Raw genomic sequence first — 9,175 nt, 5'->3', positions numbered from 1 at the left:
ATTCTGATCTGGGAACACATTTCACCTCCAAAATTATCAAACAAACTGCAGAAGCCTTAGGAATCTGATGGCAATATCACACCCCATGGCACCCTCAAATTCGGACCAGGTGGAAAGAATGAATCAAACATTAAAAGCCCAACTATCCAAATTAATGATAGAAACTAAAATGTCTTGGGTAAAATGCGTTCCTCTAGCTCTTTTGAACATAAGAACTATGCCTCATTCAGAAACAGGATTGTCACCATTGGAAATGCTTTATGGAATGCCTTACAAACATGGAATGTCGGTTGGGCATCCTCAAACAGAGGATACCCAGATTCAGCCATATCTAATTGCCATAAACAGAAATTTACAGGACCTATGGAGAAAGGGGCTCATTCCTCAAAGTGCCCCTTTGGGGTTTGCAATCCACAAAATAAATCCCGGTGATGAAGTTTTGGTAAAAACCTGGAGGGAAGTCCCTCTGGCACCTCATTGAGAAGGTCCTTTCACTTTCCTTCTCACTACAGATACAGCAATCAGGACTGCAGAAAAAGAGTGGACTCATGCTTTGAGAGTGAAGAAGGTTGAGTCTCAAGGCCCTGCCCCGAAGTGGAGTGTCCTTGTCTCCAGGAGACTTGAAAATCAGATTACAGCATCACCACAAATGAACAGAGGGGATAAGATAAGTTGTATAAAGCCAAACTGTGATTGTTTTCCCTTTGTTTACTTTAAGTGTGTACACTGTAAGCAGATTTGGGTTGCCCATTGTAAAGGGGGGCATATGTCGGGGGGGTTTCCTCACCCAAGATTTAGGTGGTTTAAAGTCCTTGGCCCTCTAAAGGCCCTGAGTCGCATCGGTGTAAAAAAGCAGAGTCCTCAAGGTCTGTTTTCAGGTTTCTTGTGTTGTTTATTATTCGATATCTCAGAATTTTCTCTGCTCCCCAGCCGAGGTCCGGACAGCAGCTGGGACACGAGGCGACTGCCCGCCTCAGGGGATGTCCCCTAACATTTATACAGATAACTACGTACTGGTTATTTACTATTTTGTGCCAATGCCCAGTGCCCACACTAAAAGTGACATTTCTACTTTGCTCCAATCCACTCTAACTACTTTGTGCCATCATCACCCCAAAAGATGGAGGATGAGGAAGAAGGAGAAGTACATGAGGTACCACCCAAATTCCACCATCTTGTCCCTATTTACTTCTATTCTATAAATTCTAAAACTACTGAATTCTATATCGTCTACTGTGCTAAACTACTATTTTCACATCCCAGTGGTTTGTAATTCCTTTTGCAATGTTGGAAGCTTTTCCCATAGATTAAAATCAAACCCGGTGTTTTCCTGGGCTCTGTGCCAAGGTCTCCGAGCCCCCTGGACTGGCTCCACACTCCCCTGTCCAGGGCTCAAATTCCCTTCCTCGGGTCCCAGGTCATCCAAGGGGATGTCCTGGACTCCAACAGGCATAGACCAAGTGGGCTGTGTACTAATTGTTTGGAGGAAGAGCAAAAAGAGACTAGCCATTTCTTAGTAATTGCCATGAGCTTGGGTCTACTGGAGTTAGATTTTCTAGTGTGCTATCTAATATATAAAAAGGGAATAAAAGGACAATTGGATGCAGAGGCTGAAGTGCTCGATGTTGAGTGCCAAAGGACAATCAAAGTACCTTTCCACTCAGATACAGTCAGGTTGTCCCGGTGGAGTGTCTTTAAAAGGAGGTTTGTGGCTCGGACCAACAGGAGCCCAAAAACATACGCCTGCTGCCAAGAAGATGGGTTACCCCGCCGCAGACTGCTACCCCGTGGGCGAAGGGAAAGGCAGAGGAGTGTTGTGGTGGAAAGTCCTCGTAGTCCTGAGCCTAGTCCTGAGCCAAGCGAGGGGATTCCACCCCGAGAACCTGCAGAGGCTGACCCTCATGAAGGAGTGTGAACCATGCCTGGAAGTTACACAAAAGGGACAAACAAAGAACCTGAAGTATCAACCACATTATGATTGTCCAGGGGATAGGAGAAAGGGATATTGTTTCTTTAATGGTACTCAATATAAAATTTGTGAATCAGAAAAAGAGATGATATGCCATGACCCGAGGGCAATTACTAACGACGGGCAGTCTAAAGCACACAGAATTTACAAACAGGATACAGGAAAGATACCAACTATCGCTGTGTGTGACCAATGTAACCAGACTGTGTGGATAGGTGGGAGAAAGAACCCTATTTTTCTGAGGTACTATCAAATCAACAGACTGTGCTATGATAAAAACAAATTAGAAATGTGTACTATGGATGGAAAAATGTATTGGGTGGAAAAGATCCTAAAACATGAGGGAAAAACACTTTCAGGAAACGAATTCATAGCATTGGATCTCCTCAAACAGGATGATGATAAGGCATGTTTACAATTTGATAAGACCTTCTGTTTTTCAAGAAATGAGGAAGGACTCGACCCTGAAAGTAAGGTGCAAATGATAACACAAGAATTAAGGAGACAGGAATCAGAAGTAAAAAGAAAAATAATTGAACAGGAAAGACTAAAAACATTAAGTGAACATTATGAGCAGTTGCAAAAACAATATAAAGACTGGGGATTACCTGCTCCAAATCAGAACCTATTTATAGATCTGATGCAGGAAATTGCCACTGAATTACGTCTGTCTAATTGCTGGATTTGCAGAAAATTGAGATCGCAGAAAAATGGCCATGGAAAGGTGAGGGTTTAAGTCCAGAACAACTCCTAAAATGGGACAATAATCAAAAACTATTCAGAGACCTGAAGGGTAGATCCTAGACAAAAGGATCATTGGAACCATTTGTATCAGCAGAGAAGGTAAGTGTAGGCGAATCTGCGGACGGCTGGGACAAGGAATTCTGCCAACCTGTATATTCTAGAACATGTGGGTTTATTGCAAGGGTCGTGGGTAAAAAGGCCTTGCCTTCAGCCACCAGCCTCGGCTGAAGGGAAGTTCCAAAGAGAGAGGGAGAAAGAACAGGAGGGTGTGGGCTAAGTGAGAAGGGAGCAAGAGAGCAAAGTGGCAGGGGGGAAGAGAGCAGGAGAGAGCAAGAGTAGCGGGAAGAGGAAGGGTAAGAGAGTTAAGAGAGTTAAGAGCAGCAGGAAGGAGAGGAGGAAGAGGTAAGAGAGCCAGGTCCTTGTTAGAATACATTATATCTCCTTTTGTGATGAATATTCTAATTTTCAGTGACCAACCAACACAAGACACAAAATCCTATAGAATCTACATACAGCCTATAAGAACTACTATATTACCATACTGTGTTATATTTTAAACTCTAAAAACTACTCTTTAGACTTCTGTTTTGCTACATTGACCTTTGGATCCCTTAGCCAGCAGAAAGGGTTCTGCTCAATCAAAAGGGATTCTCCTTCAGCTAAGCTAGACCATTGTTTTCAGGTTATATAGTAACTAAGACTCAGTATCCTACAACTCAATGTAAGCTTTCATTTCTATTTCGATTATAGGTTTCATATTTTCAGAATCTTTGCTAAGCAATCATATTTATAAGGTTTCCCTGATTCATCTTCCCCAACAGTAAGGAATACACTGCGTTGGTAGGCTACACCCCCTGCATATCCACCCTAGCAATAAATTCAAATAACGTGTCGAATGTCTGGCAGCCGGAACCCCCAGCTGGGTTTTGGAGCCAAGAAAAAAGGACAATTGTGAATGGTTTGAGTCAATTGGATTATGTTGGTATAAGAGTCCTGGAGCTAACCCTTACCAGTCCTTTGAAGGTTTAAGAGTATTGGAAAAAGCCTGAAAAGGTAAACATGAAGTGGAAAGTCCCTGATGGCATCTACTGGATATGTGGAAAGAAGGCCTATAGTGAGCTACCTCGAAAGTGGAAGGGATCTTGCACTTTGGGAATGATTAGGCCCTTCTTTTTCATTTTACCCAGGATAGAAAGTAATCTGTTGGGGACCCCACTGTATGAAGCCCTAGACAGACAGAAAAGAGATTTGAAAAAAAGAGCTGCCTTTAGCAGGAGGAAGTCAAAAACAGGGAGAAGAAGAATGGCCTGCCAAAAGAATAATTGCAGTGGTGCCTATATCGCTGAGTCCGGTCAGCCCTGACACCACAGCAATATCTGAGTCTTGGCTAGTCTGCAGCGTAGTGTGGCGATGGCAGAGAGAATAAAGGAGAGACTCTCGAGGGGGTAAAGCCAACAGTGGTTTATTTGGCTCCAACATGCAGTCCTGACCTTGGGTTACCAACCTCAGAGAGACACTCGAGTAGGACTTTTCAACAACTTTTAAGAGAGGGATGTAACACAGGAGAGGGTTCAGTCAGATCACCAATGGGGTACAGTAAGGGTGTGGCTCAACATACAATAGACAGGTGCAATAAGCATATAGAAAATATTGGGAGGGGGAAGCCTGGATCCTGTCCAGTCACTCGACGCTCTTCTTGGAACATTCTGGGCGCAGGGAGAGATCCCCAAGTGACTGACAGGACCAGGGGGTTATATAACAAATGACTGACAGATAACTTTAACTAGGGGCAAACTATAAGGGGAAAAACATGGGGTGTGTGTGTGTGTGTGTGTGTGTGTGTGTTTACGTAGAACAAACCATTGCATATAGCTTTACAAAACGAAATATAAAGGTGAACCTAAACAAAATGCACCACCACATCTCCCCGATTTTATTAGTTAAAAGAGAACTGTGTTTGGGAGGCCAAATACTCCAATTCGGGGTATAGGTCCATAAACCCCAGCTGATTTGTGGGCCAGTCCTCAAAAGGAACAGGCCACCGTCCTTCCTCCTCTGGAAGAAAGTCCTCCAGGTTTTCCTCGTCGTCTCCTTTGCTCCAGTCCATCATCTCAATGGGCGTAGAAGGGACCACAGCATGGTTAACTTCAGGGGGTGTGGTGGAGGCAAAAAGAAGTCTATAAATGAGTCTTTTGATTAGTCCAAATGCAATCAGAACAGTAATTATGATAAATAAAACCAACAATCCAGTTTTGACAATGGAACCAGTCCAGCTGGAAAGACCCCATTTTCCAAAAAGATTGTCGAACCAGTCTCCAGTCTCTTTCCTGATGGAGCCGACCATGTCTCTGATTTTATCAATAGACTTGTGGATGTCCTCAGCCTTGGAAGAAAGGTTAAAACAGCAAAGGCCCTCAAACTCCTAGCAGGTATGCTGGTGTAGGAGCAGGAGATAGTCAATTGCCGCCCTATTTTGAAGGGTTGCCTGCCTCGTTATTTCTTCGTTGGACAGAAGGTCAGCTAAGGCGTTGGATGTCAAATTGGCTTGTTTAGCCACCCAGCACTCCAATCGACCCAATTCACCCATAGCTTTGGCCACGGATACCCAGGGCAGAAAAACTGTAACTTCCGTAGCTTTGGCCCTGGACCAGTGGATGATGTCCGAATTACAGTCCGTGTCGAGACTTGCCAGGTCTCTTTTTTGGACTGCTGCAAGCTTAGAAGAATTTTTGTGGTGCCAATCCATAATTTGAGTTTTGGGGGTAAACAGCCCCAACTTGCCAATTGTGCATGGACCTCCGGTCAGGCGAGAGGGGATGTCTGGCCACGCTCGGTCGCCACAAATCAGGAAGGTGCCTTTAGGGAGGGAAAGGCATTGGTGATCAAAGGTGGAGGCCATCTTCATGTGGGCAATTCTATCACACCACGCTCCAGAGTGTAAACATTTTTAAACTGATCCACAGGGGTAAAAAATCTCTCCTGGCCTTCGGGAGGGTCAAAAACAAACTGAACACAAAAAGAAGCTTGTGAGGAGCCTAGGAGTTCCAGCTCCTGAGGCTTCTCAGGGGCAGGTTTAAGGCTTGACACCCAATCTCTCCAAAGGACCAGGGGGTTTGCGATGGGAAGGGCAATTTTTCTTTCTAGGCCACCTTCAACAAAATTCACAGAAGGCTGACTGGGGGCTTTGCTGTTATACTGTTTTCAAAGCTGAAGAAGAGTGAGAGGAAACACCTCTCGGAAAGGGATCCCCATGAGGCAGGATGACATGGGATCTTGGGCAGAGGCCGAGGACAGGCAGATGTGATCCTGTCCCATGGCCTTTGCAAGGGTTTTCCAAACGTTGGCCTTTGGCTGAGGGACGATCCACAAACTTGCCGGCAGAAGGAGACTGGTGATCAATGCAGCCTGAAGGAGGTGTGCTGCTCTGGAGGTCTTAATTTCTGGGCTGGACCAGTTCCACCAACCTAATAAAACTCAAAATAAGATAGAGTTAAAAGGGAGCCATTTTAGGGGTCTGACAGGGAAAAGGAATCCTCACTGACGGTCTGTCTCCTTTCTTTTCCTCTGCCAGGAGGCTACGGACACTTGCACCGTCTGCTTTCCAGAGGCCTTGGGAAGATAGGGCCTCACCCATTTTGAGGGGATCCACCGCAATCCGGTGGGCGTAGAAATGCAGGCGTACCCGCGCCCCCAGGTGACCAAATCATGAGGTCCCTCTGTTCTCAAGGTGTCTGGGTCTTTGACGAGGACTTTCGGCCTTTTCTAGATAGCTAGTTGACCGCTCCTGCCAAAGTGCCTCACAATGAGAGGATTCAGGGATTCAAAGGAACAATTTAAAAAGTTCAAGGTAAACAAGGCCCAGCAAGTCGCACCGAGGGAGGTTCAATTTTCAGAACCTGTTGCTGTTGACAAAGGACTCTTTTTAGATTTAGATGAGTCCTCTCCACGATTGCTTGGCCTGTCAGGGAGTGGGGGATGCCAGTTTTATGTTCCACACCCCATTGCTGCAGGAAACTGCAGAATTCCCTGGACTTGTACGCAGGGCTGTTGTCGGTCTTCAGAGACTTCGGGATGCCCAAGCAGGAGAAAGCCTGGATTATATGCTTTATGGCATCAACAGACTTCTCCCCTGTGTGGGCAGAGGCGTAGACAGCATCTGAGAAAATGCCCACCGAGACGTGCACGTACTTTAGCCTCCCGAATTGGGAGAAGTGCGTGACGTCTGTCTGCCACACCTCGCAGCTATTGAGCCCTCAGGGGTTCACTCCTGCACTCATAGTGGGGAGGGCATGTTTTTGGCAGTGGGGACAGGCAGCCACAATCACCTTGGCCTGGTCTCGATTGAGACGGAAACATTGAACCAGACCTGGAGCATTCTGGTGGAAGAGCTGGTGGCTGATCTTAGCTTGCTCGAAAATATTCGGCAGCAGAGCCATCTCAGCAGGGGCAGCGAGAGCGTCTGCTCTTCTGTTTCCCTCTGCAATGAACCCCGGCAGGTCCGTGTGTGACCTTGTGTGCATCACGTAAAATGGTTGCTCTCGGTGGGAAATCAGCTTTACCAATTTCGAGAGCAGCTCAAACAATACAATGTTGGACACCTCCTGCAGAACGGATCCTTCTGCTCTGGAACCTACTCCAGCAACATAGGCCGAATCAGTTACTAAATTAAAGGGTTCAGAGAACCTCTCGAAAGCCCAGACAACTGCGGCCAACTCAGCAACCTGAGGTGATCCTCACACCTCAGCAACATCTGATTCCCACTGCTGAGTTTGAGGGTCCTTCCAAGTCATCACTGACTTATGGGATCTTCCGGACACGTCTGTGAAAATGGTCAAGGCATCAAGAGGCCTTTTGCTCTGAACGCTCTCTAAAGCCAATTTGAATTGAGCGTCCTGATTAAAAATTTTGTGGGCAGGCTGATAAATAGAAATTTGACCTGAATAATTGTCCAGCGCGATGGCAGAGCTTCATTTTCTTGAAGTAGGTGTTCCAGCATTGCTTTTGTAATTTGGCCCGATTTTAGCCTAATTGGCACATGAATACATTCAAAGTCACAGCCTGCCAGTTCTCTAATCTGGACTCTGGCCTTCCGGATCAGATCTACCATCAGCTCTTGTGGCCGAGTCATTCTCTTGGACCGCTGGTGGCTGACAAAGACCTACTCTATGAGCAAAAGAGGATCTTCTCTGCCTCAGTCTTTCCTGGGAGTGTTGGAAATTCTCTCATCCCACTGGGAAATCAACCCATGGAGGTGTGGCAACTGTCCTAAAATGATGAAACAGAATGGCAGGTCAGGGCTGCATCTGCTGGCCTGCCTGGAGGACATCACTGCTTGGACCCTTTCCAGGGCTTTCCTTGCCTCTGGGGTGAGTAACCTAGGGGAACTCAGCCCCTCTCTCCCTTTCAATAAATTGAAAAGGAGGGCTAAGTCTTCAGTGGTCAGATCCAGACAAGGCCTCATCCAATTCAAAGCCCTACACAGCTGGTGGACATATGCGAGAGTCTCAATTTTGGTTTTGATTGACAATTTTTTGCGGCACAATGGTCCGTTTGCCAATCTTGAGCCCCAAGTACTTCCAGGGTGGCATCTTCTGAATCTTTGACTCCTGCAGCTTGAACCTTGCAGCAACCAGTGCAGTGACTGTCAGGTCAAGCGCGTGTGTCAACAGGTCATCGTTCAGGGCGCAGACGAGTACATTATCCATGTAATGCTGGATGATGGCTTGGTGTGCAGCTGCATGGACTGGGGACAGCAAGGAAGAGACGTACCACTGGCAGATCACAGGGCTGTTTTTCATGCCCTGGGGAAGGACCTTCCAGTGATACCTCTTCCTAGGGCCTTCTCAGTTGATGGTGGGGACCGAGAATGCAAAGCAACTGGCATCGTCAGGGTGCAGAGGAATTTGGAAAAAACAATCTTTGATATCTATTATGGCCAAATTCCAGTTTTGGGGGAGCATGGTTGGGGAAGGCATTCCTGGTTGGAGAGACCCCATATCTTCGATTACTTCATTAATTTTCCAGAGGTCGTGGAGGAGATGCCATCTGGTTTTATCAGACTTTTGAATGACAAACACCAGGGAGTTCCATGATGAAGTGGTCTCCTCGATGTTGCCCTTTTTCAGCTGCTCCTCCATGACCTCATTGAGTGCCTTTAATTTCTTATTTGATAGCAGCCACTGTTCCACCCACACTGGGTGATTAGTTTTCCAATTCAGTTGTTGGATGGGGTGCTGCTCAGTGGCCACGGCCCAAAAATTTTTGGGAGGGTCGGATATGTCAATCGTGACCCTCCACTGGGCCATCAGGTCTCTTCCCCACAGGAGTGCCTCATAATCTAAAATGAAAGGACGCAAGGTTGCCAATTGTCCTTTCGGCCCCTCAATTTGCACCACGCTCTTGGACTGACGTGCCAATTGTAAACCCTCTACACTTTTGACGTGACCAGCCATGTGTTGCAAA

At 46.4% G+C, this 9,175-nt stretch overlaps 1 long non-coding RNA gene across 1 annotated transcript in view; it reads right to left on the bottom strand.

Moving 5' to 3' along the window:
* Positions 1-871: 871 nt before the first annotated feature.
* LOC136373346 (uncharacterized) overlaps positions 872-9,175 on the bottom strand; it is a 361,796-nt gene continuing 353,492 nt past the window's right edge. Inside the window, exon 2 of the long non-coding RNA XR_010745636.1 lies at positions 872-1,401. This is a non-coding gene — a long non-coding RNA (uncharacterized lncRNA). The remainder of the gene's footprint in view (positions 1,402-9,175) is intronic.

Source organism: Sylvia atricapilla, chromosome W (genome assembly GCF_009819655.1).
Source record: "Sylvia atricapilla isolate bSylAtr1 chromosome W, bSylAtr1.pri, whole genome shotgun sequence".
NCBI lineage: Eukaryota > Metazoa > Chordata > Aves > Passeriformes > Sylviidae > Sylvia > Sylvia atricapilla.
Note: the sequence above shows the minus strand (reverse complement) of the source record. Positions and strands in the feature narration are given on the sequence as shown.